The sequence below is a fragment of the Condylura cristata genome, unplaced genomic scaffold, assembly GCF_000260355.1.
Source record: "Condylura cristata isolate star-nosed mole 26May11 unplaced genomic scaffold, ConCri1.0 scaffold00005, whole genome shotgun sequence".
NCBI lineage: Eukaryota > Metazoa > Chordata > Mammalia > Eulipotyphla > Talpidae > Condylura > Condylura cristata.
This window is the reverse complement of record NW_004567106.1, coordinates 1089212-1111046: the sequence shown is the minus strand read 5'-3', so window position 1 is coordinate 1111046 and position 21835 is coordinate 1089212.

Here is a 21835-nt window from a genome sequence, read left to right as displayed (position 1 = left end):
TGGAAAAAGGCACAAAATGATGCAAAAACAAACTTTACATAATAAAGTTTTAAAATATATTATCATTTTTAATACTGCTTTTCTCAATTTAGGAAATAAAATTTTTCAACTTACCAGTATTCACCATAAAGTATAGCCTTAGGTGTCTACAGATCTTGAAGGATCTAATTCTATTTCTTGATTTCTTATTGTTTGCTCATATTTTCTTGCATATATAATGTCATGTCTTCATGGCATGAAAATAGCATCTATTTATTTAAAGTAGAAATTTTAATTTTAGATCATGAAATTCTAACAATCATGATTAAGAAATTCACAAATCTTTATTCATCAGATTTCAAGAAATAAGAGATATTCAAATTTGAAAATTATTAAAAGATAAGATTGATCTTTATTTATAAAGAAATGTTACCTGTTATAGTATTTGGATTTTAATGATCCTGTATTTATTATTTGGACAGTCTATAACCAAATATTGAAAGGTTCTACTCAAATGCTTGGGCTTATTTTATATGTTGAGTGCAGTGACTCTGTTTCTCAAAAGAAAAACATTTTATTTTCTCCTAAATGTACAAAAGAAAGAATTCTAGCTGTTCTTTCTTTCAGAGCTCAAAGTTGTGGACTATTGGAGTAGAAAATATACATAAGCAAATTTTTGTATGAATTTGGTTTTCTGTGACGCACTCTCTGCCAGCAGAAAGACGCCACAATATATCTTCTTGTAGATCCTTTATTCTGCCCCCTCGCTCCCCCGCCAAGGGGAAGCACATTGCTTAAATAGCATTCATTTGCCAATTAAAGCACTGCTCACGTGTACAATAACCATAATTGAGCAGAACACACAAAGAGCATACACTGATCACGCAAGAGCATATCCAATAAGATTTAACTTCCTTATACAGGCGGATGTTGACGTATTTTGTTTTTCACCAGCTCAACGGCACTGGCTAAAGGCCAGGCGCCATCTTAGTCATTGAGTAATGGGACAAGGGGTTGCGGACACCCCGACAGTTTTCATTTGCTTAAAACAATTTGTGGACTTTTTTTTTGGCTTTTTTCTTAAATAACAATAGTTCATTTTTACATCATTTTGTGCCTTTTCCACCTCAGTTGTAATCCCTCGGGCTTCCCATCAGTCAAATCACCCGTGTGCCATCACCATAGTCAAGTGCACTCCCCCCTCCCCAACCCATTTTTGAACCCATCCCCCACTCCACCTCCGTAAAATATCTCTGGTATATAGTTGTTCACTATTATTATTATTTTTCCCCTTGGTCTTTTATGTTCGTCCTATGAGTAGAACCATCTGGTATTTTTCTTTTTCTTTCTGGCTTATTTCACTAAGCATGATCCCTTCCAGCTCCATCCATGTTACTGCAAAAGGCATGTGTTTATCTTTTTTTTTTTTTTTTAGTCACTGAGAAATATTCCATTGTGTATATGTACCACATCTTTTTAATCCAGTCATCTATTTTTGGGCATTTGGGCTGCTTCCATGTCTTTCCTATTGTAAATAAGGCAGCAATAAGCATGCGGGTGCAGGTGTCTTTTTGAATCAGTGTTTTTGTGTCTTTTGGGTAAATACCTAGAAGTGGGATTGCTGGGTCATATAGCCTGTAGAGAAACCTCTGAACAGTTTTCCATGGTGGTTGTACTATTTTACATTCCCACCAGCAGTGCAGGAGAGTTCCTTTTTCTCCACATCCTCATCATTTGTTGTTGTTAGTAGTTTTAAGATGATCCATTCTCACTAGTGTAAGGTGAGAATTGTGGTTTTAATTTGCATCTCCCTTATTATGAGTGATGTTGAACATTTTTTCATATGCTCGTTGGCCATCTGCATTTCCTCTTTGGAAAAGTGTCTTTTTTAGCTTTTCTGCCCATTTTTTGATGGGGCTGTTTATTTTTGTTGAGTTTCATCAGTTCTTTTTATACCTTTGTGATCAATTATTTATTGCTAGTTTTGTGTGAGAAAATTTTTTCCCAATCAGTGGGATGTCTGTCTGTTTTTTGTAATGCCTCTTTTGCTCTTTAACAGAAGAGCTTTAACTTGATGTAGTCCCATCTGTTTACCACTTCCTTCACTATCATTGCATTGGGTGTTACTGAGGTGGGTATTGTGTAGTGCTTTGTCCATCTTTACTTCCATGTATTTTATGGTTTCCATTCTTATATCAGGTCTTTAATCAACTTTGAGTCGGTTTTTGCGCATGGTGTGAGGTAGTGATCTAGTTTTATTTTTTTGCATGAGGCTTTCCAGTTTTCCCAGCACCATTTGTTGAACAAACTTTCTTTCTTCCATTTTACCTTCTTTGCTCCTTTGTCAAGGACTAGCTGTCCATAAAACTGTGGGTTTATATCTGGGTTTTCTATTCGAATCCACTGGTCTGTTTGTCTATTCTTGTTCCCGTACCATGCAGTTTTGATTATGGCTTTGTAGTATAGCTTGAAGTTTAGGATTGTGATGCCTTTCTTCTCTCATTATTTTCAGTAGTGAGAGTTTTAGCTATTCAAGGTCTTTTGTGGTTTCATATGAATCTCATCAATAGTTGTTCTATTTCTTTGAAGAATGTCATTGAGACTTATTGGGATAGCATTAAATCTATATAGCACTTTTGGTAGGATGGCCATTTTGATGATGTTAATTCTCAAGGGGATTTCTTTCATTTCTTGGTGACTTATTGTATTTTTTTTTAACAGTGTTTTGTAGTTTTCTTTGTATAGTTCTTTTACTTTTCTTTGTATAGTTCTTTTACTTCTTTTGTTAGGATAATTCCCAGGTATTTGATTTTTTTTTGCTTTAATTGAAAAGGGATTTTTTTTTATTTCCACTTCTTCTCATTGGTTGTTTGCGTATAGAAAGGCCTTTGATTTGTGTGTGTTGATTTTTTAAAAAGATGAATTTATTTATGCATACAGAACTGGGGCACAGGCCAGAGGTGCAGGGGCAGTGAGAGGATTCACTAGAGACAGAGTGGGGAGCAGAACAGGCAGATCAACGAAGTACACTGCTGAGAGAAGCAATGGATAGGTCAGGAGAGGTCTGCTGAGGCATGTGGGTTGTCTCCAGAGCAGTGATCAAACTCATGCTGAAGTGGCTTTAGCTTCTTATTGTTGCCCTTTAACCTGCTGTACCACCAAGGAAGGCCCTGTGTGTTAATTTTATATCCTGCTACTGTCTAAACTGGTTGATTATTTTGATTAGTTTTTCTATGGAGTCTTTAGGGTTTTCCATGTAAATTAGCATCATCTGCAAATAAAGACAGTTTTACTTCCTCTTTCCCTATTTGGATTCCTTATACATCTTTTTCCTGTCTTATTGCTCTGTCTAGAACTGCCAATGTTATGTTGAATAGCAGTGGCGATGGTGAACATCCACTTCTTGTTCCTGATCTTAAAGGAAAAGCTTTCTGCATTTCTCCATTGAAGATAATATTGGCTGTGGTATTGTCACATATGGCTTTTATAATGTTGAGGTATGTTTTCCTTCTATTCTGAGGATTTCAAGGGCCTTAAATATGAATGCATGTTCAACTTTGTTGAATGCCTTCTTCTACATCTTTTGATATGATTATATTGTTTTTATTTTTCTGTCAGTTGATGTGATGGATTACATTAATTGATTTTCTGATGTTGAACCATCCTTGTGCTCCTGGGATAAAACTCACTTGGTCATGGTGTATTATTCTTTATATGCAATGTTGGATTCTGCTGGCTAAGATTTTGTTGAGGATTTTTGCATCAGTGTTCATTAGGGAGATTGGTCTGAAGTATTCTTTTTTGTGTATTTTCTTTGTTAGGTTTTTAGTATTAGTGTGATGTTGGCCTCATAGAAAGTATTTTGTAGTTTTCCTTCTTTTTCAATTTTTTTGATGAGTGTGTAGAATAGGCACTTGTTCTTTTCTGAACGTTCAGTAAAATTCATTTGTAAATCCATATTGTCCTGTGCTTTTACTTTTGGGGAGGGTTTTGATTACTTCTTCTATTTCCTTGGTCTGTTCAGCTGTTCTATTTCTACTTTATCTAGCTTTGGGTGGTTGTAGAGTTGTAAGAATTTGTCCTTTCTGCTAAATTGTCAAACTTGTTTGCATATAGTTGTTCATAATGTTCTCTGATTATTCTTTTGATTTCTGCTGGATCTATTATGATTTCTCCTCTTTATGATCCTGTTTATTTGTGCTTTCTCTTGTTTTTAATTTGTGAGCTTTGTGAGCCTGGCTAGTGAGGTTTGTCTATCTTTTTTATTTTGTCAAAGGACAAAATTTTGATTTTGATTTCTTTGATTTTTTGGCTTGTTTTCCTAACTTCCATTTCATTTATTTTTGATTTGACTTTTATTATTTCCTGTATTCTACTGGCTTTTGGGTTATTTTGTTGTTCTTCTTCCAGTTATTTAAGGTGGGAGATTAAGCTGTTTCTTTGAATTATTTTTTGTTTCTTTATGTGAGCCTGTATTGCTATATATTTTCCTCTTATAACTGCTTTTAATGTGTATGGACTATTTTTTAAAATTATGTTTTTATGTAAGGAAGTTAACTGTGATTAGACAAAAAAAAAATGAAAGACTTTTAAAAAATATTTTAGTCCATTATCTTAAGGACAATATATCAATAATGCCCAGTATCCTATTAGGGCAATGGCAAAAAGCACTGAATCGATGAAATAACTTTTTATTATTTGTAATCTAAAATATCAATATTGAAAACATATATAGTATCATTGCAGTTGTAAAACAAGAAACCATTTTCTGGAAAATAGTAGTGTTGTGTCAGTAGTATAATGTATCCACATAGCCATTATTCTTTAACCAATAGCCCCAAAAGATAAGGCTAATGTCCAGAATTTTTCATACATAAAACAACCAGGAACTCTATTTGATAGAAGTTAGCTTAGTTATTTGGATTTCAGGGTATCTCTCATAAACAAAAGAATCATTTTCTATTCATCAGTAAGGATGCCTCACAAACCTTGCATATTTCTGCACAGATGATCTGTTAGAAGTTCACAATTTTCAGTATTCATTATTCTTTAGGAATCCCTGATCATAGATGAGAGATATCTAAACATTATCAGTAAATGTTAAACTCCCTAAAGTACCAACTGACAACTACTATTAAAAGTATTTCTGGCCCTCCCTGGTGGCGCAGCGGATTAAAGCACTGCACTAAGAAGCTTAAGCCACTTCCGCAGGAGTTCAATCCCCTCTTGCCCCGGAGGTGACCCACATGGCAAGGCAGACCTCTCCTGACCCACCCGCTGCTCCCCTCAGCAGTGTACTTCGTTGATCTGCCTGTTCTGCTCCCCACTCTGTCCCTGGTGAATCCTCTCACCCTCTGCATCTCTGGCCTGTACCCCAATTCTGTATGAATAAATAAATCTTAAAAAAAAAGTATTTCTTATTTAATGAGTCCCAAATACAAACCAGAACTTGGCATTTTGAGCCCCTATGATTCAGATATTTGAAGGCTCACCATATCTATATTCAATGAGACATCTATCCTTAAAACTATTTCTCTTTTCAAATATAATATTTAGTGTCAGTAAAAAGTAAATGTTACATGAAATAATATAAGGTTCCTACATATGGGGTATATCTATATGAGCATGAGCATGGGATCTAAGATAACATTCTAACAGAAGTCTTAAATTCTATCTTCCTGGGGAAAAGTAAACTGCTATCAGTAAGGGAGCAACTGAAATTAGGAGAGAACTATGAATGTGATCATCAGTGACTCCAGAAGAATGTGAGTGTAGTAGATAGACAAAATGAGAAGTACAAAGACAGAAACTATGAAAAATCTCCAAACAGAACTCACAGGATAAAAAAATGCAATAGTAAACCAAATGTGTGTGTGCATGCACGTGTGTGTGTAGTGGAGCCCACTAACATAGTAATGAGGCCAAGGAACATGAGTGTCAAGAAAAATAGGGTAATAAAAAGCAACCAAAAAAGATCAATTAAAAAAATAAAACAGAGAATTTAAGAGTTGAAGACAACATAAGAGATTTATGGGACAGCATCAAGAATAACTAAATTTGCATCATAGGAGTTCCTGAAGTAGATAGAAAGGAGCAAAAAAAAAAAAAAAACACAAGTTGAAGAAATAACCAAAAGCTTCCTCAATTTGAGCAAAGGTCAGGAAACTCAGAGTTCCAAATAAAATAAACCCAAAGAGATATAAATGAAGACATATTATAAATGAAAGGAAAATTAAAGATACAATAGAAAGCTGCTAGAGAAAAACAACCTCTCATCAGGGAACACTCACAAGGAAATCAATGTATACTTCTCAACTGAAACACCACAGGAGAAAAAGGGAATAGCATGACATATTTAATGTGCTCAGAGAAAATGTCCTCCAACCAAAATTAAACTGTTGAGATAAAATCCAGAAGTGAGAAAGCAGTAAGAGCTTTATAGACAAATAGCAGCTGAAAGAATTCATACCCTCTAAAGTATCATAGCAAGAAAAATTGAAGGGCCTATACAAAATGTAAAGAAACCTCACTTAAGAGCAACAATACTCCGGTGGTGCAACAGGTTAAGGGGCAGCACTAAGAAGCTAACTGCAGCAATATTCTGAAAACAAAAATACCTTGGGAGAAGAGTGAAAATAGGGACTGATGTAAAGAATTCAAGGTTAACTTGCTTTCAATACAAGATCACTTATAAGATTAGAACCCTATATATAAACCACATGGGAACATCAGAATAAAAATACCCAGAAGAAAATGAGAAGATATAAATGGAATCCAAGCCCTACACAAAAGGTAGCTCTCAAAATACAAGAGACAAGGGCCACTCTGGTGACACAGGGGGTTAAGTATCAGTACTATGAAGCTAGCTGTAGCCACGGCAGCACAAGTCTGATCCCCAGTCAGGGAGCTGACTCACAGACCACAGCAGACCATTCTTATCTCTCCCTCTGCTTCCCTCAGCAGTGTATTTCAGTCAATCTTAAACTGTCACTACTGGCCTGTACCCCGGTTCTGTAGGCATACATAAATGCATACATAAATCTTTAATTAATATATATATATATATACAGTTTAATATATATATATACACATATATATACAGTTATATATATACTATATATATATACAGTTTTATAAATATATATATATATTAAACTGGAGTGCAGGCCAGAGATGTGGAGTGTGAGAGGATTCACCAGAAACTGAGTGGGGAGCAGAACTGGCAGATCGAGGAAGTACACTGCTGAGGGGAGCAGCGGGCAGGCCAGGAGAGGTCTGCCACACCATGTGGATCTCCTCCGGGGCAAGAAGGGATCGAACTCATGCGGAAGTGTTCTAAGCTTCTCAGTGCTGTGCTTTAACCCACTGCACCACCAGGGAGGACCGGCATAAATAAATCTTTAACAAAAATACAAGAGAAGAACAAGAAAACACCCAGAAAAATAGTAAACTACAAAAACACTCATAAAATTAGTAAAATGAAAATAAATATTTAAGGCCCTCCCTGGTGGTGCAGTGGGTTGGAGTGCTTACTGTGAAGTTAAGCCAAGCCATAGCAGCTTAAGTGCAAGTTCTATTCCTGCCCCATAGGTGATCCATAAGGTCTGTCTAGCCCACTGCACTTTTCAGCAGTGTTCTGCCTGTTCTGCTCCCTACTCTCTTTCTGGTGAATCCTCTCACTGCCCCTGCACCTCTGGCCTGTGCCCCATTTCTGTATGCATAAATAAGTAAGTATTTTTTAAATAAAAACAAATATTTATTTGGATACAATGTATATATTTGTACGTCAGTAATTTCCCTAGGAGTTAATGGCCTAACCAATCAAAAGTCACAGTGTCTAGATAACTTAAAGCTCAACTTTCTAGTGTCTGCAGAAGTTCCAACTGACTTCCAAATATAAATATAAGCTCAAAGTAAAAGTTTAGAAAACAATCCTATAAGATTAGAAAATGGTATACTATAAAAGATAAGGGTAACCATATATAACGGATAAAGCATATTTCCAACTAAAAAAAGTTAAAGAGAAAAAAGATGGATATTATATAATGATTAAGACAACAAAATATATCAGAAAGATATAGCACTCATAAACAAGTATGTAACAATGCAAAAAAGCACCAAAATATGTAAAGCAACTGTTAACAAATCTAAAAGCAAACATCAGCAACAACATAATAACAGAATGGGACTCCAACACCCTCATTTACATCATAAGCACATCCAGATAGAAAAGTCAAAAAGGAAACAACAGCCTAATGAGAAATGAAACCAGACATTTGCAGGGCACTCCACTTCCAAAAAAAGATAAATATACATCTTTCTCAAATATATGAAGACAATTCTGGAGGATAGACCAAATGCTGGGTAAAAAAAGAAGTTTCAAACATCAAGAAATTAAATCACAACAGTATGAAACTTGAAATCCACCACAAGGTAGAATTAACCTTAAAAAATGTGAACTACAGGCCCTCCCTGGTGGCGCAGCGGGTTAAAGCACAGCACCGAGAATCTAAAGCCGCTTCCGCATGAGTTCGAGTCCCGCCTGCCCCGGAGGTGACCACATGGTGTGGCAGACCTCTCCTGGCCCACCCGCTGCTCCCCTCAGCAGTGTGCTTCCTCGATCTGCCTGTTCTGTTCCCCGCTCTGTCTCTGGTGAAGCCTCTCACTGCCCCTGAGCCTCTGGCCTGTACCCCAGTTCTGTATGCACAAATAAATAAATCTTTAAAAAAAATTTTAAAAACAATGTGAACTACAGAACTTGCTACTGAATGGTAGAATTAAAAGTAATCAAAAATAAATTTAAGAATACTTAGAGATGAATGAAAATGAAAGCATGAGCTATCAGAATCTATGTTACACAATAAAATCAGTATTAAAGTGGAAGCTTATAACAATATAGGCCCAAATCAAGAAATAAGAACAATTTCAGCTTTTAAAATTAACTTCAAACCCTAAAGAACTATAAAAAGAAAAATAAAATAGAAAGGATTTGAAAGAAAGGAATAATATTCATTAGAGCAGAAATAAATGAAATAGAAATTAAAAAAAAAAAAAAAGGTGTCCAAAGATCAGTGAAAGAGTTAACACTGAAAGAATTAACATTGTGGAAAAATAGCCATTCTAACCAAAGCAATATATAAATTCACTACAATCACTGTCAAAATTCCAATGGAATTCTTTTTTTTTTTAAGATTTATTTATTTTTGCATACAGAACTGGGGTACAGGCCAGAGGTGCAGGGGCAGTGAAAGGATGCACCAGAGACAGAGCGGGAGTAGTACAGGCAGATCGACGACATACACTGCTGAGGGGAGCAGTGGGCAGGTCAGAAAAGGTCGACTTCGCCATGTGGGTCACCTGCAGAGCAGGTGGAGATCAAACTCATGTGGAAGTGGTTTTAGTTTCTTAGTGCTGGGCTTTAACCCTCTGTGCCACCAGGGAGGGCTCTCAATGATATTTTTCAAGGAATAGAGCAACCATTATGAAATTTACATAGAACCACAAAAGATCCCAAATAGCAATCCTAACATAGAATAGAGTATCATGCATGCAGATTTCAAATTTTACTACAAAGTAGTAGTAAGCATTACAGTATGGGGTTGAAAAAAAAAAATAAACACAAAGATCGATAGATAGAAGTGAGGGTCCAGAAATAAACCCACACCTAAATAGAAATTATAGCATAGGTGCCGAGAAAAGATATTCTCAGATATTAGTCTCAGTGATATTCTTTGGGACTTGTCTACAATGGTATGGGAAGCAGAATTAAAAATAAACGAATGGTCTACAACAAAGTAAAAGTTTCAGTACATAAAAGAAACTAATTAAAACATAAAAACACTTTTCCCAGTGGGATAAAATATTTGTGCATCATTTACCTGACAAGGGGATGCTATCCAACATCTAAAATTAACGTATACAATGAGAAAGCAAATAACCCAATTTAATAAATGGGCTAAATATACAATTTCCCAATGAAGATATACAGATGGCCAGCAGGCACATGAAAAAAAACTGCCCATCGGCCCTCCCAGGTGGCGCAGCGGGTTAAAGCACTGCACTGAGAAGCCACTTTCGCATGAGTTTGATACCCGCCTGCCCTGGAGATGACCACATGGCGCGGCAGACCTCTCCTGACCCGCCCGCTGCTCCCCTCAGCAGTGTACTTCGTTGATCTGCCTGTTCTGCTTCCCCTCTGTCTCTGGTGAATCCTCTCGCCCTCCGCATCTCTGGCCTGTACCCCAGTTCTGTACGAATAAATAAATAAATATTTAAAAAAAAACTGCCCATCATCACTTATTTATCATCAGGGAAATGCAAATCAAAACCACAATAAGTTACCTTCACATGTTTTTGAAAACAAGACTGAAGCAATACATTTTGGCAAAGATGTGAAGAAAAAAAAATGTCATGCACTGTTGGTGAGCATGTAGACTGATCGAACCTCTATGGAAAAATATGAGGAAGTGTCTCAAAATATTATAAATATTACCACATGACCTAATAATTTGACTCCCAAGTGTCAACCCAAAATACAACAACCCAAAGGCCCACAAGTTTTAAAAGATATACACATGTCTATGTTCAGAGCACTATTTATACTTAGGAAAGCAATAGACACAATGTAAATGCCCAATGACAGATGAGTGGATTAAGAAGATGTGGTATATGCACACAAAAGCATATACTCAGCTATGAAAAGGTGAAGACTTACCATTTGCAACAACATGGATGGGACTGAAGAGGGTAATGCTAAGTAAAACGAATCAGAAGAAGACAAACTATTAAAAAACTTCACTCGTGTGAAATAAAGAAACAAAGCAAAGGGATAAGAAAAAACAAGCCAAAAGAAATCCTTGAATGACTGTAGAACTTAGAGTATCAGAAGGGAGAGTTAAGGCATTATAATAAGGTGGGGAGAAGGCCCAGTGAGGTATGACTGTGGGTTATTGTTTTGGTGGTGAGCAAGATGTGATAATGTACATTTGTAGAGTGTATCTTATACCCCAAGTCATACACAGTATTGTAAACCATAATTACCTCAATAAGCAATAAAAAATAACCATAGTGAATTACAACAAAGAGGTTATATTCTGTGTACCCTATTAATCATTCTTATTTGAGGAATTCCTCTTCCCTCAGTCCTCTTCATGAGTGTTGTGAATAAGGAAGGACATGCAAAATTCTAACACACTTTGAGTGATATTCTACTTCTGTAACATAATGTCTATCAGTGAGTGCTTTGTGTCCGTTCAGGCACTCTTCACACTGCCTCTCCCCTTCACAGTGATTCTATAAGGCAGCTATTATGCCTGTTTTAAAGAAAGAAACCAAGGCTTATAAAGAGCAGGTAACTTTCCCAAGACCAGACAAGCTAGTAAGGAGAGGATTGGAATTCCACCTAAAGGTGGAATTTGTATCCAAATTTGTATCATTCTCTGTGAGCTTAATTCTGCTTTTGAACCTGGGAATGTTAGGATGATATGTGCCATCACACTGCTTCTAACATTATATTTTGCCTTCTGCTAATTCCTGATACCAGCTCAGTAGCAAAATAGGCCAGATTAAAGTAAGTGAGAGCAAGAGCTGATGAAGTATATAAGTGGACAGAATTTCCTCAGTTCAGAATTTTCGTGGGTGATTAGGGTGCTGTGGTATTTTCCTTACCCAACTAGTTGCCCATAGTCACCCATAGTCCCCAGCTAGGCCTTATAATCTTTTGTGAAATTTCCTTCAAGTACTGTCCAATTGGATGACAGTTTTGGGTTTCTGGTGCACAGTACTCCAAAATGCCAGGACATATAAGGAGCAGTCTCATTAAATACAAAGTCCTCTAGGCTGCATGTTTTAATTTGGATCATGCTTGTTCTTCTCTGGATTGTACTTGTTCTTATCCAGTGAAAAGAAAACTCATTGAGAGCCAGATTATTAGCTACATGGTCATAGTTGAATTCCAACCATGAATTCCAAACCATGAGAGGAGGTCCTTGCTACCTATTTTTAAATTATTGGTTAGATAAATGAAATTATCCTGATTATTACTCCAAAGAAAACAGAAACCAAATTTCTATGTTCTATAAGAGGGTAATAAATAGATCTAAGTTTTCATTCAGGACACACAGTCCTTGTAAGTTAGCAGGAGTACTGCTCATTAAGTGCCAGGCTGAGGTGTCAATGCCATATCTTCTGGAGAAGAAGTTTCTCTTTTTGGAGAGTCTGCAGTCCCTAATGGAGGCTCTGTCCCAGAAACCTCCCATGGGCCTGAAAGACAGAGGTGAGACTCCTTGGTGAATTACATGAAATCGTACCACTGAAAATAAATGAAAGTGTAACTCTGTAGGTATCAAAATGCAGTATGTAGATTCAAAACTCTATACCAATGGAAATGGGATCAGGTAAACCTTTAAGGTCAAGCTGGCTATATTCATTCCAGCATCCTGTGTAAGTTGTACAAAGGCAGTAATTGTTTTGTGGCTACAACCCCATTAGGTAGACCAGTAATTAATATTCAAATTCAAGGAGTGCTTGTTGAATGAATGAACATATAAAACAAGCAAATTCTGGGATGCTGTAGAAAAGGATTCAGAAAATAAGGTTGGCAATAGAAATTTCCTCTCTTTGGAATGGTGTTATTTCATGGAAGGATGCAGAGTTCATGCATAAGCCATATCAGAGAGCTCATTTTTTGTTTCCCCAGCGTCAGAAACTGCTTCTCAGAGTCACACATACAAGGCTGCAGAAATTCAATACAGTGGACAACAATAGGCTGAAATCCCAAGTACTGGGACTGCTGCCAAGTGAAGCTGTTCTGCCTCTTCCAGAGGGAGATCAGGGACCTCCCTCTCCCATCTCATTCCAGCGTGGAGATACTCTGATTGTCTGATCCAGGTTTTGGCTCTAGCACTGAGTTGTATTATAATGCTGAGGTCATTGTTTATTCTACCTCATGGTTGTAGCAGACTTATTTTGTAAATGAAAGAACAAAGAACAAAAGAGTTCATCAAGAGGCCAATCTCACACCATGATTTTATGGGAGGTCAGGACAGTGAAACAAGATTCAGAAAATCAACCTCAAATCAATGTGCAGAAAAGTTGCAGGAATTCTCTCCCAGTGACACACAGCATATTGAAGTTGGTCGTGAGAAATATCACAAATATGCTTAGATATAGAATTCTACATTCCATTTGCTGCACAAAGCCAGGCTAGAAGTTCAAGTTCATCAAGTCTACCTAAAAAAAAGTTTTTAGGGGAGCGACAACATGAATGCATGCAGCAAATTTCATACACAGCTCCAATTTGGATAGAAAGCTCCCTCTGCTGGCTCATAGCTCCTTTGCAATCAACTCCACGGGCAATCAACTCCTGCTTTAAGTCATGGGAGCTATCAGGTGACACAGATGCTCTGGATAAGCAACACCTGGCCTGATGGGCACTGAACCAAAAAAGAAAAGGAAGAAGTGGGCTTTGGCCAGAGAAGAAAAGCCCACTGAAGGAAGCTGAGCTGCTAAGAAATGACATTATACATCATTTTCATATATTAAACACTCCAATCTTTATTTCTATCCTACAAATCACTCCAACTGAAGTGTTCTGAGCACATAACATACTCAAATAATATTCTTAGGAATTTATAGTAAACTGGAACCCAAACTCAAGTTCATGTCAGGAATCTTTCAGCCATACATAGATTATTTGAAATGAACTTGGTGAATGGAGATAGTGACCTTGGCTCAGGATTCAGTAATGTCCAAAGGATTTGGAAAGACACAATATTGTGGTTGAACAGTCGGCTCTATCATCAGAACTATTTCAGCAGAAATGAAAACACACCACACATACAGTCTTACACATGCCCACATACATATATATTACATACACATGCACACACAAACATACAACCAGACACCTTTTTCTTTTCCAAATATTTAAAGTTAGCTTGCTTAAATTAAAAATTAGAATTTTGTGGAGTAATTATTTTATATTTCACCCATATCAAAAGATTTTGAACTATATCTTTCGAATTTTCATTCCTTAATAATTCATTTTTTAAGAGGTCACTCTAACCTCAGAAATGACTTAGGTAAAAGAGAGTTCCAGAAATTCTTGGTCTAGTAAGGCCAGTTGGTTTTGCAAGTAGTCAGAAACTAAGATTCACATCTTACTTAAATAGGGCTTAAATATCTTTGCTCTTCTATCTTAATGCTTTAATGGGACTACTCAAATAGCCCAAACAAGCATTTTGGTATTGTTTGGATTGTAATAATGGAGTCATTAGATTTTTTCAACTTCTTTTACCACCAACAGGAAATATTTTTAAATAGTAAAGCAAATTCTAAACACCAGAACAATATCTTACAAGTTCCAAGACTTCCTTTCAGACCATCCTTAATGTTCTCCCTTAAAAGATAAAGAAGTAGAGTCCTCCTTGATGGTGCAGGGGAGTAAAGCACAACATTAAGAAGCTAAAGCCACTTCAGCACAAGTTCGATCCCCTCCTCAGGGGTGATCCACTTGGCAAGGCAAACCTCTCCTGACCCGCCTGCTGCTCCCCTCAGCAGTTTTCTTAGTCTATCTGCCTGTTTTGCTCCCTACTCTGTCTCTGGTGAAGACTTTCATTACCCCTGCACCTCTGGCTTGTACCCCAGTTCTGTATGCATTAATAAATAAGTCTTAACAGAAGAAGAACAAACAAAAGTCCAGATGGGGCAAAAGACACAAAGCAGCATCATTTACATGATGTGTCACCCTGTCCCCAACAATTGTAAAGTTTGGAACAAGATTCATTCCTTATTCTAGAAAAAGAACCAAAGTACATGTACATAAAAACATGAATTTCATAATTTTGTTAAAGAAGCCAGTGTGTTTGTATATACAGTTTTGTAAAGACAATTTCTATTACTGAAGACTGCTTATATATTGATGTTTCATTATTTTTGTTTTTACTGAAAATTTTATTTGCTAATAAAAACCAACTCTATTGTTAGAATTTCCAGAATATGCAAAATAGATATGTCAGTTAAAATAGCAATTACATTCCTAGTTAATTGGATAGTTATTCTCAAATGTTTATGAAAAACATACTAATTTAGTCCTGTCCTCAAGATTGAAGATTTCAAAGTTCAAAAACTTCCTTTATAAAAGTGAATGAGGAAATATTTTGAAACACATTTACACCCAGCACTAAAGAGTGTATTGTGAAATATGTTGATTTCATAATAGCTTTTAAGAGTTGATTTTCTGTTTTGATCTTTGGTTAAATTAATCTAAATGTTTCTGAAAAAATATAGCAGAGTGTTAAATGCAGAAGTGTTGAAATGCACAGTTGATCAAACTATTCCATTTGATTTTTTCTTTCATATTAAGACATTAGAACCTAATTTTTAAAAAAAAGAATGTGTGTGTGTGTCTTTTCTTCCCTAAATTCATCTGCCTACTACTGGTTACACCATGAAGTTCTTTGATATACCTTCAATTACTTTGTATTGGAGTGGAGTGAAGTGGGTGGGAGAAATTAATATCATCAAGAAGAGTGTCTGAAGAAGAAAGTTTCAATTTAAAGTTTGTTTTGGAATTTAAAAAAATCACTAGTTATTGAAGTTACAAGTATCAAAAATATTTCCTCCTTAAAATTTTAAGTTTAACATCAAATTCTATACGTAAATCTAAATAGTTATAAGTCATTTTTAAGTGGCTTTCATTAATATTTGATTTGATTTACCAATTTATCAATGATTAAAATATTTCAAAGTTTAAAAATGATGTGTTTTTCAGGGAATTGAATTCCTTTTAAATAATAAAGTTATCTGACTGAAAAAGCAAATTTTTCCTAAACATTAGATGATATTGGATGATGTATATGTTTCAAATATATATTCAACACGCTACAGCAAAAGGGGAGAGAAATTGAAATTATCTTCAAATGCAGCAAAGATAGCTGAGGGTTTCACAAAAATAAGCTGAGTGAGAAGGTCAATGGTCAAAAAATGACATAGAGGGTGGAAATCAAGGTGGGGGGTGGGGATTTTCACTAAGACAACTATGTATTTTATAAGTAAAATTATATATAAGAAAAAAATTAGGTTTTCTTAAATGATTTCAAATAATTATGCAGTAAAACATTTGTTATAAATCACTTACTCACACACTTTTAATGTTTTCACAAAGCTGGCCACTATTCTCATACAAATATTATAAACATAACCATATTCCTTATTACAAAATATTAACATGGTATTCACTCAATATTTTTAATACTTGAATAATTTTAGAGTTAGAAGAGTGTACTCAACTAAATTACAATGTATATCATTACCAAAACTAGTTAAAAACTTTTTAACACTTAGAAGTTCTTAATTGCTAGAATATGTTGCAAAAAAACAAAAAACAAAATGCTGGCTAAATCTCCTACTCAGTTACACCAACAAACAACATTCAACTATATGTATAGAATATAAAGGAAACTTCAGCACATCGAAGGGGTTGGCATCACAGAGAGACTATGCCTCTTAGATTCATTCCCAACAAAAACCAGCTACCCCTACTCATGTTACTACATCACTTAGCTGGGTTTTCTTTTCTTCATAAAATATTACTTTTTTACAAACTACAGAGTCCTTGAAATTGACAGTCTCTTACTTTTTTCATTTTCCCCCTGTTAAGACCATATTATAAACAGCAAAATGATGTCTAATTGATCCTGATTATAGCACTGTTATTAAAAAAGTACTTTGCAACTATATTTTTATTGGTTGGCATCTTAGTCCTGGATCAGTCAGTGACACTAAAGATCTCAGGGCCTCAGCTTTCTCATCTGTAAAAGCCATAATTTGGGGCCCTCCCTGGTGGCTCAGTGGGTTAAAGCACAGCACTAAGAAGCTAAAGCCTCTTCCACCTGAGTTCAATACCCCGCCCACATGATGCAGCAGACCTCTCCTGACCTGCCCACTACTCCCCTCTGCAGTATAACTTGTCAGTCAGCCTGTTCTGCTCCCCACTCTGCCTCTGGGGAATCCTCTCACTGCCCCTGCACCTGTGGCCAGTACCCCAGTTCTGTATACATAAATAAATAAATCTTTAAAAAAAAAAAGCCATGATTTAAGGATTGTTGCCAGGCTTACATAATGTAGAAAAAAGATGCTTAAAATAGTCCCTAGCACATGGGAAATAGTTTATAGGCATTAGAAGTGACTGTTTATCTTTTATGAGGCTCCAGCATCTTATCAGGGATAAAGCTTGAAAAAATTTTATTGATGGGAAGACTGTTTTCGGATAATATGCAATCAACCTTAAGATGGGGCTGGAGAGCGTTGTCTTGCATAAGCCTTGTGTATTTCTCCACTAATTCTAATTTTACTAAAATCTAATTTGCTTTGTACAAAAGAAGCAAATGATTATGTGGAAACTTTTCAAGAGAATTACATTGCTATTTGCAAGAAATTTGTTCAGCCAAAGCAATTTATTCAAGGTTAATCACTACACGAAAGGCCGACATTTTGGAAAGAGGTGAAACTGTGACATCCAGAATCTTGTAATTAGCCTTCCTTCACTGCATAGGCAATAAACTAACAAACACATTTCCTGAACTCTCTTGCACAGTATTTAGTAAGTGAACTGGGCTCCAAGGAGCCCACCAATGAGATGGATCATAGATGCCTGTGAGGGAATCAGTGAAGGTCCTAAAGTTTAGCTGTACTAACCCTTCAGTGACTGAAGCGAAGACCCCACTCACCTGACTGTGAGGGTTTCAACTCAGGACTCAAAATAAGTTGCTGTTTTACTTGCTCCACTCAAAAATGTTCTTCTGTTTGTTCCCCAAACCAAGTATTGTCTACAAAAGTGGCTTTATTCCTTCTCCTGCAGTGACAGCTATCAATATCTAGAGATACTTTTATCTTCAAGAATCAGCATTGTGGGAGGACTAAAATATTGTTGGCATCTAGTAAGTAAAGAAGCAAAGCATGATGTTAAGTATCTTACAAGACAAACAAAACTCTCCACAACAAAGAATTAAACAATCCAAAACATCAATAAACCAAGGTGGGAAAAACTTCATGTTTTAATGTGCTCAATAAATGTACATGAAATGTACATGTTTAACTTTAACCCTGTGAGGTGAAGAGGTGACAAGAATGAAAGAGGGATTTGGGGAAGAGCATTCACTTATTGGCTTTAGTTGAGCAATGGTAGCTGTTTAATTTGAGTAAGTTATTATAATTTTTGAATGCTATTCTTTACATGGAATAAAGTAATCTTAATTTGTTCTAAGAGAGGAGAGATGGACAAAATTTGACTCCTTTACATATGTGTTGCAACCTCACTATTCAAAGTGTGGTTCAGAAACCAGTACACTTTCACCACCCAGGAGTTTGCTAGAAGTCAAACTCCAGCCCTATCCCAAGCCTGGAGTTTTGAATAAGAATGCATTTTAACAAAATCCCCAGGAGTAAGGTATGCACACTGAAGACACATGTGGACCATACCAGCAGGTGTGTGTGGAATGGAGTGTCTAGATATTGAATTGCATGTTTTCATTCTTTTGTTCCTTAGCCAATAAAAACACAAAATTTCAAAATCAAACACATAAATGTCTATAATTTCAAATCTGCTTTGTTTTTATATATAATTGCTACTTAAACTCTAGTGGCCCAGAACACATCGATTATTTTTGTTTTGCCTCTATTAAGTATTTAATGATCTGCAAATAAGCTTTGAGATGATGCCACTCAAAGGGACCCTATGGTCCTTTTGTTGTGTGAGTCATTTCACTCTTCACTGTTTCACTTTTTTAGACAGCTGTTTAAATACCAGCGTTAGATGTACGGTTTAGTAATGTAAAAGGCTGTCCTATTAGACTAAGTTTATATCTTCTCAGTAGAAATATTCTTAACTACCATCCCACACACAGACAGCACACCACTCCTTGCCAACCACCCCAAAAGGATTTGTGGAAGCTCTTTGGCAGCACTTGGGGCATCTTGCTCCTTCCCAGAGCACTCAGAAGGCTGCGGCTCCATACTTCATTACTTGAGCTCTACAGGGATTCAGTATGGACATACGCCAAAGGCTAAGACTGTTGAAGGGAAATGGCTTCCTCACAAACTCTTCCGTGGAACCCTAGGGTTTCATAGAGCAGTCTCATGGATTGAAGAATAGTTGGTTATATGACTTCTGGGACACTCCACTCCCATCTTTATAAGAATATTTGTATTGTGTATCTGTTCTAGAGATTGGAATGTGAAATTTCATTTAAAATAAGCCTACTACATTTTTTCAAAAAATTGAGGGGCGTCAACAGTACCAGTGCTAAGATAAGGATTCATCATTCTCTAAACAACAGAATCATTTCTAACAATGAAACTTGAAAATTGTCTTATATTCAAAAATAATCAAAGAAAATTCCACGTTTCCTGTACACTATGATAAAAGTATTTAAACCAACCACTTGTATCTCATCAAAGGGTGATAAAACAGACGTCATGTATATGTATGATAGAGTTATAAGATGATATACTTTTTAACTAGTCATTGCACAATATGTGTAATGATTCTAAAAATATTCATATCTTATAATATGAAATTTCCATATCTTCAATTTTTTTCAGAGAAAAAACTCAACGTTAATAAAAATGATATGCACTAACATAATTGTTATGATGTTATTTATCAGAAAAAGAAATGAGAAAGCTATTTTAATGTCCACAAAATACAATTAGTTAAAAATAACTATACAAATATGTAACAAAACAAACGATTATGAAAACATGTTAGGTAAAGGAAAGCACAACATAAAACATCTGTATTGATACTTTCTATAGTTTAATTATTTATAAAAGGAATGCAATATTTCTATAGAAATTATATGAACTCCACCCACAATGTAATGGAATAGAGAAGTTCAGAATACCTTCTTCCCTAAAAATAAATGCAAAATATATCTGCACAAAGGAAGATACAGATGTTCCAGGACAGAGTTTTAAGACTTTCACATGGAAGACTTGTACTAAGGCTGGTGGCTTGCTTCAGGAAGAGAGAGGGAGGAGGTGCTAGAGATCATGGCCAGGAAATTAGTTCCTCACAGGCAGAATGTCTGAAGACAGCCATCTGTGGCCCTTCAGGATAATGTGGGACACAGGCAATTTCCTTTAAGGGATTATTCAGAAAGGAAATCAAATCACTCACAGGCACTCGTTTATGCTAGGACATTGGTAACTCCGATCCTCCCCTGCTATAGGCAAACAACATTCTTCCTCATTTCTCTCCCAAAAGTAAATGATCAATGAGTCACCAAACAGACTCAAGCCAGCCTCCACCATGTGTGTGCCCCCAAACAGAGAGAAGTACCTGGTAAGAGGTCACATCTACACTTTGGAAAGCACTGAGCAGGTGTAGGGAGCCTGTATCCTTTGGAGGCAGGGCAGCAGCAGTGAAAGATGCTATGCTGGACACTGCCCAGGACCATCACTGGGCAAATGGATATGGGTGTCTTCTGTCTTCCAGGCCCAAATGACTCCCTTAGTGTGAGCCTTGTACAGAGTGTTAGTACCCTTCACCAGTAAACTAGATTCATGCATCATGCTGCCTGGAAGAAAGGAAGAGCAAGGAAGCAAAGTGGGAGATTACAGCAATTGAAGCACTAAACAGAGCTTGCTGTAGAAGGAGAGAAGGCAAAGGAGATTAATCGTTCTCCTTAACAAAACTGAGAGCATTTAAGCCCCAGACTCTCCTACTCAGACCAAGGTAAACTCAGAAAGAGTCAAGAAATTGATAGAACCCTTATGAAAAGCCAATCAAATGAGAGATAGAGAAATAAATGGGAATAACAGAAAGGTTAAAAAATACAATATATTTTTTTAAATGACTGAGGACAGGCAGGATATATCAAGAATACCCTAAATATGAATTGCCTGAATTCATGAATTAAAAAGCAAAGAAAGATGAGTTAGGTTAAAATATGTTAGTCATTGTACTTTGTACTTTGTACAAAATAGCCGAAAATAAAAGACAAAACCAAAGTAAAATGTTAGAGGTCTGGCAATCCAATAATATAGAAAACAGAAACTGTAATTTTTCATATCATATAAACTAAACTTTCATCTAAAAGAAGTAATAAAGGACAAAGAGGGGTATTACATAACTATCATGGGACAAATTCCTTAAGTAAACATAACTTCAAGTAATATTTATGTAAGGGGCACTAATATAAAACAATTACTAACAGGAAAAAAAAACAAATTTTTGACAAAAATACAATTGTCAGAGATTTCAAGACATCACTGACATGAAGGGATAGATCATCTAAGAGAAAATTAACAAGAAATTAAAAGTTATTTATGCAATTTGTACCAGATGGGTTTAATGGACATACACATAAGTTTTCATTCCAAAAGAAATATGGTTTCTTCTCAAGTAAATATAGAACTTTCTCAAGAATGAATCATATACCCAGATAAAAAGGCTTATGAAAATATATGAACATAGAAATTATATCAAGCAGTTTTTTCAAATCACAATTGCATAAAGCTAGAAAATAAGCACAAAAAAGAAATGTCACAGTAAATTAAAACACATACTGACTAAATAAAAAGCTCCAGCAAGAAAATTAAAAGTATCTGGAGAATAATGAATATGGCGTGACAAGCTACCAAATCATTTGGGGTGCTCTAAAAGCAGTACTAGATGAGATGTTCACAGCAATAAAGGCCAATATAAAAAAGCAAGAAGAATCTCAAATAAGCAACCTAATTTTACAGTGAAACGAACTCGAAAGAGAACATTGTATCCAAAATTCAGTAGAAAGAAAGAAGTAATTACAAATAGGGAAGAGACTTCCGGAAGATGGCGGCAGAGTAAAGACGC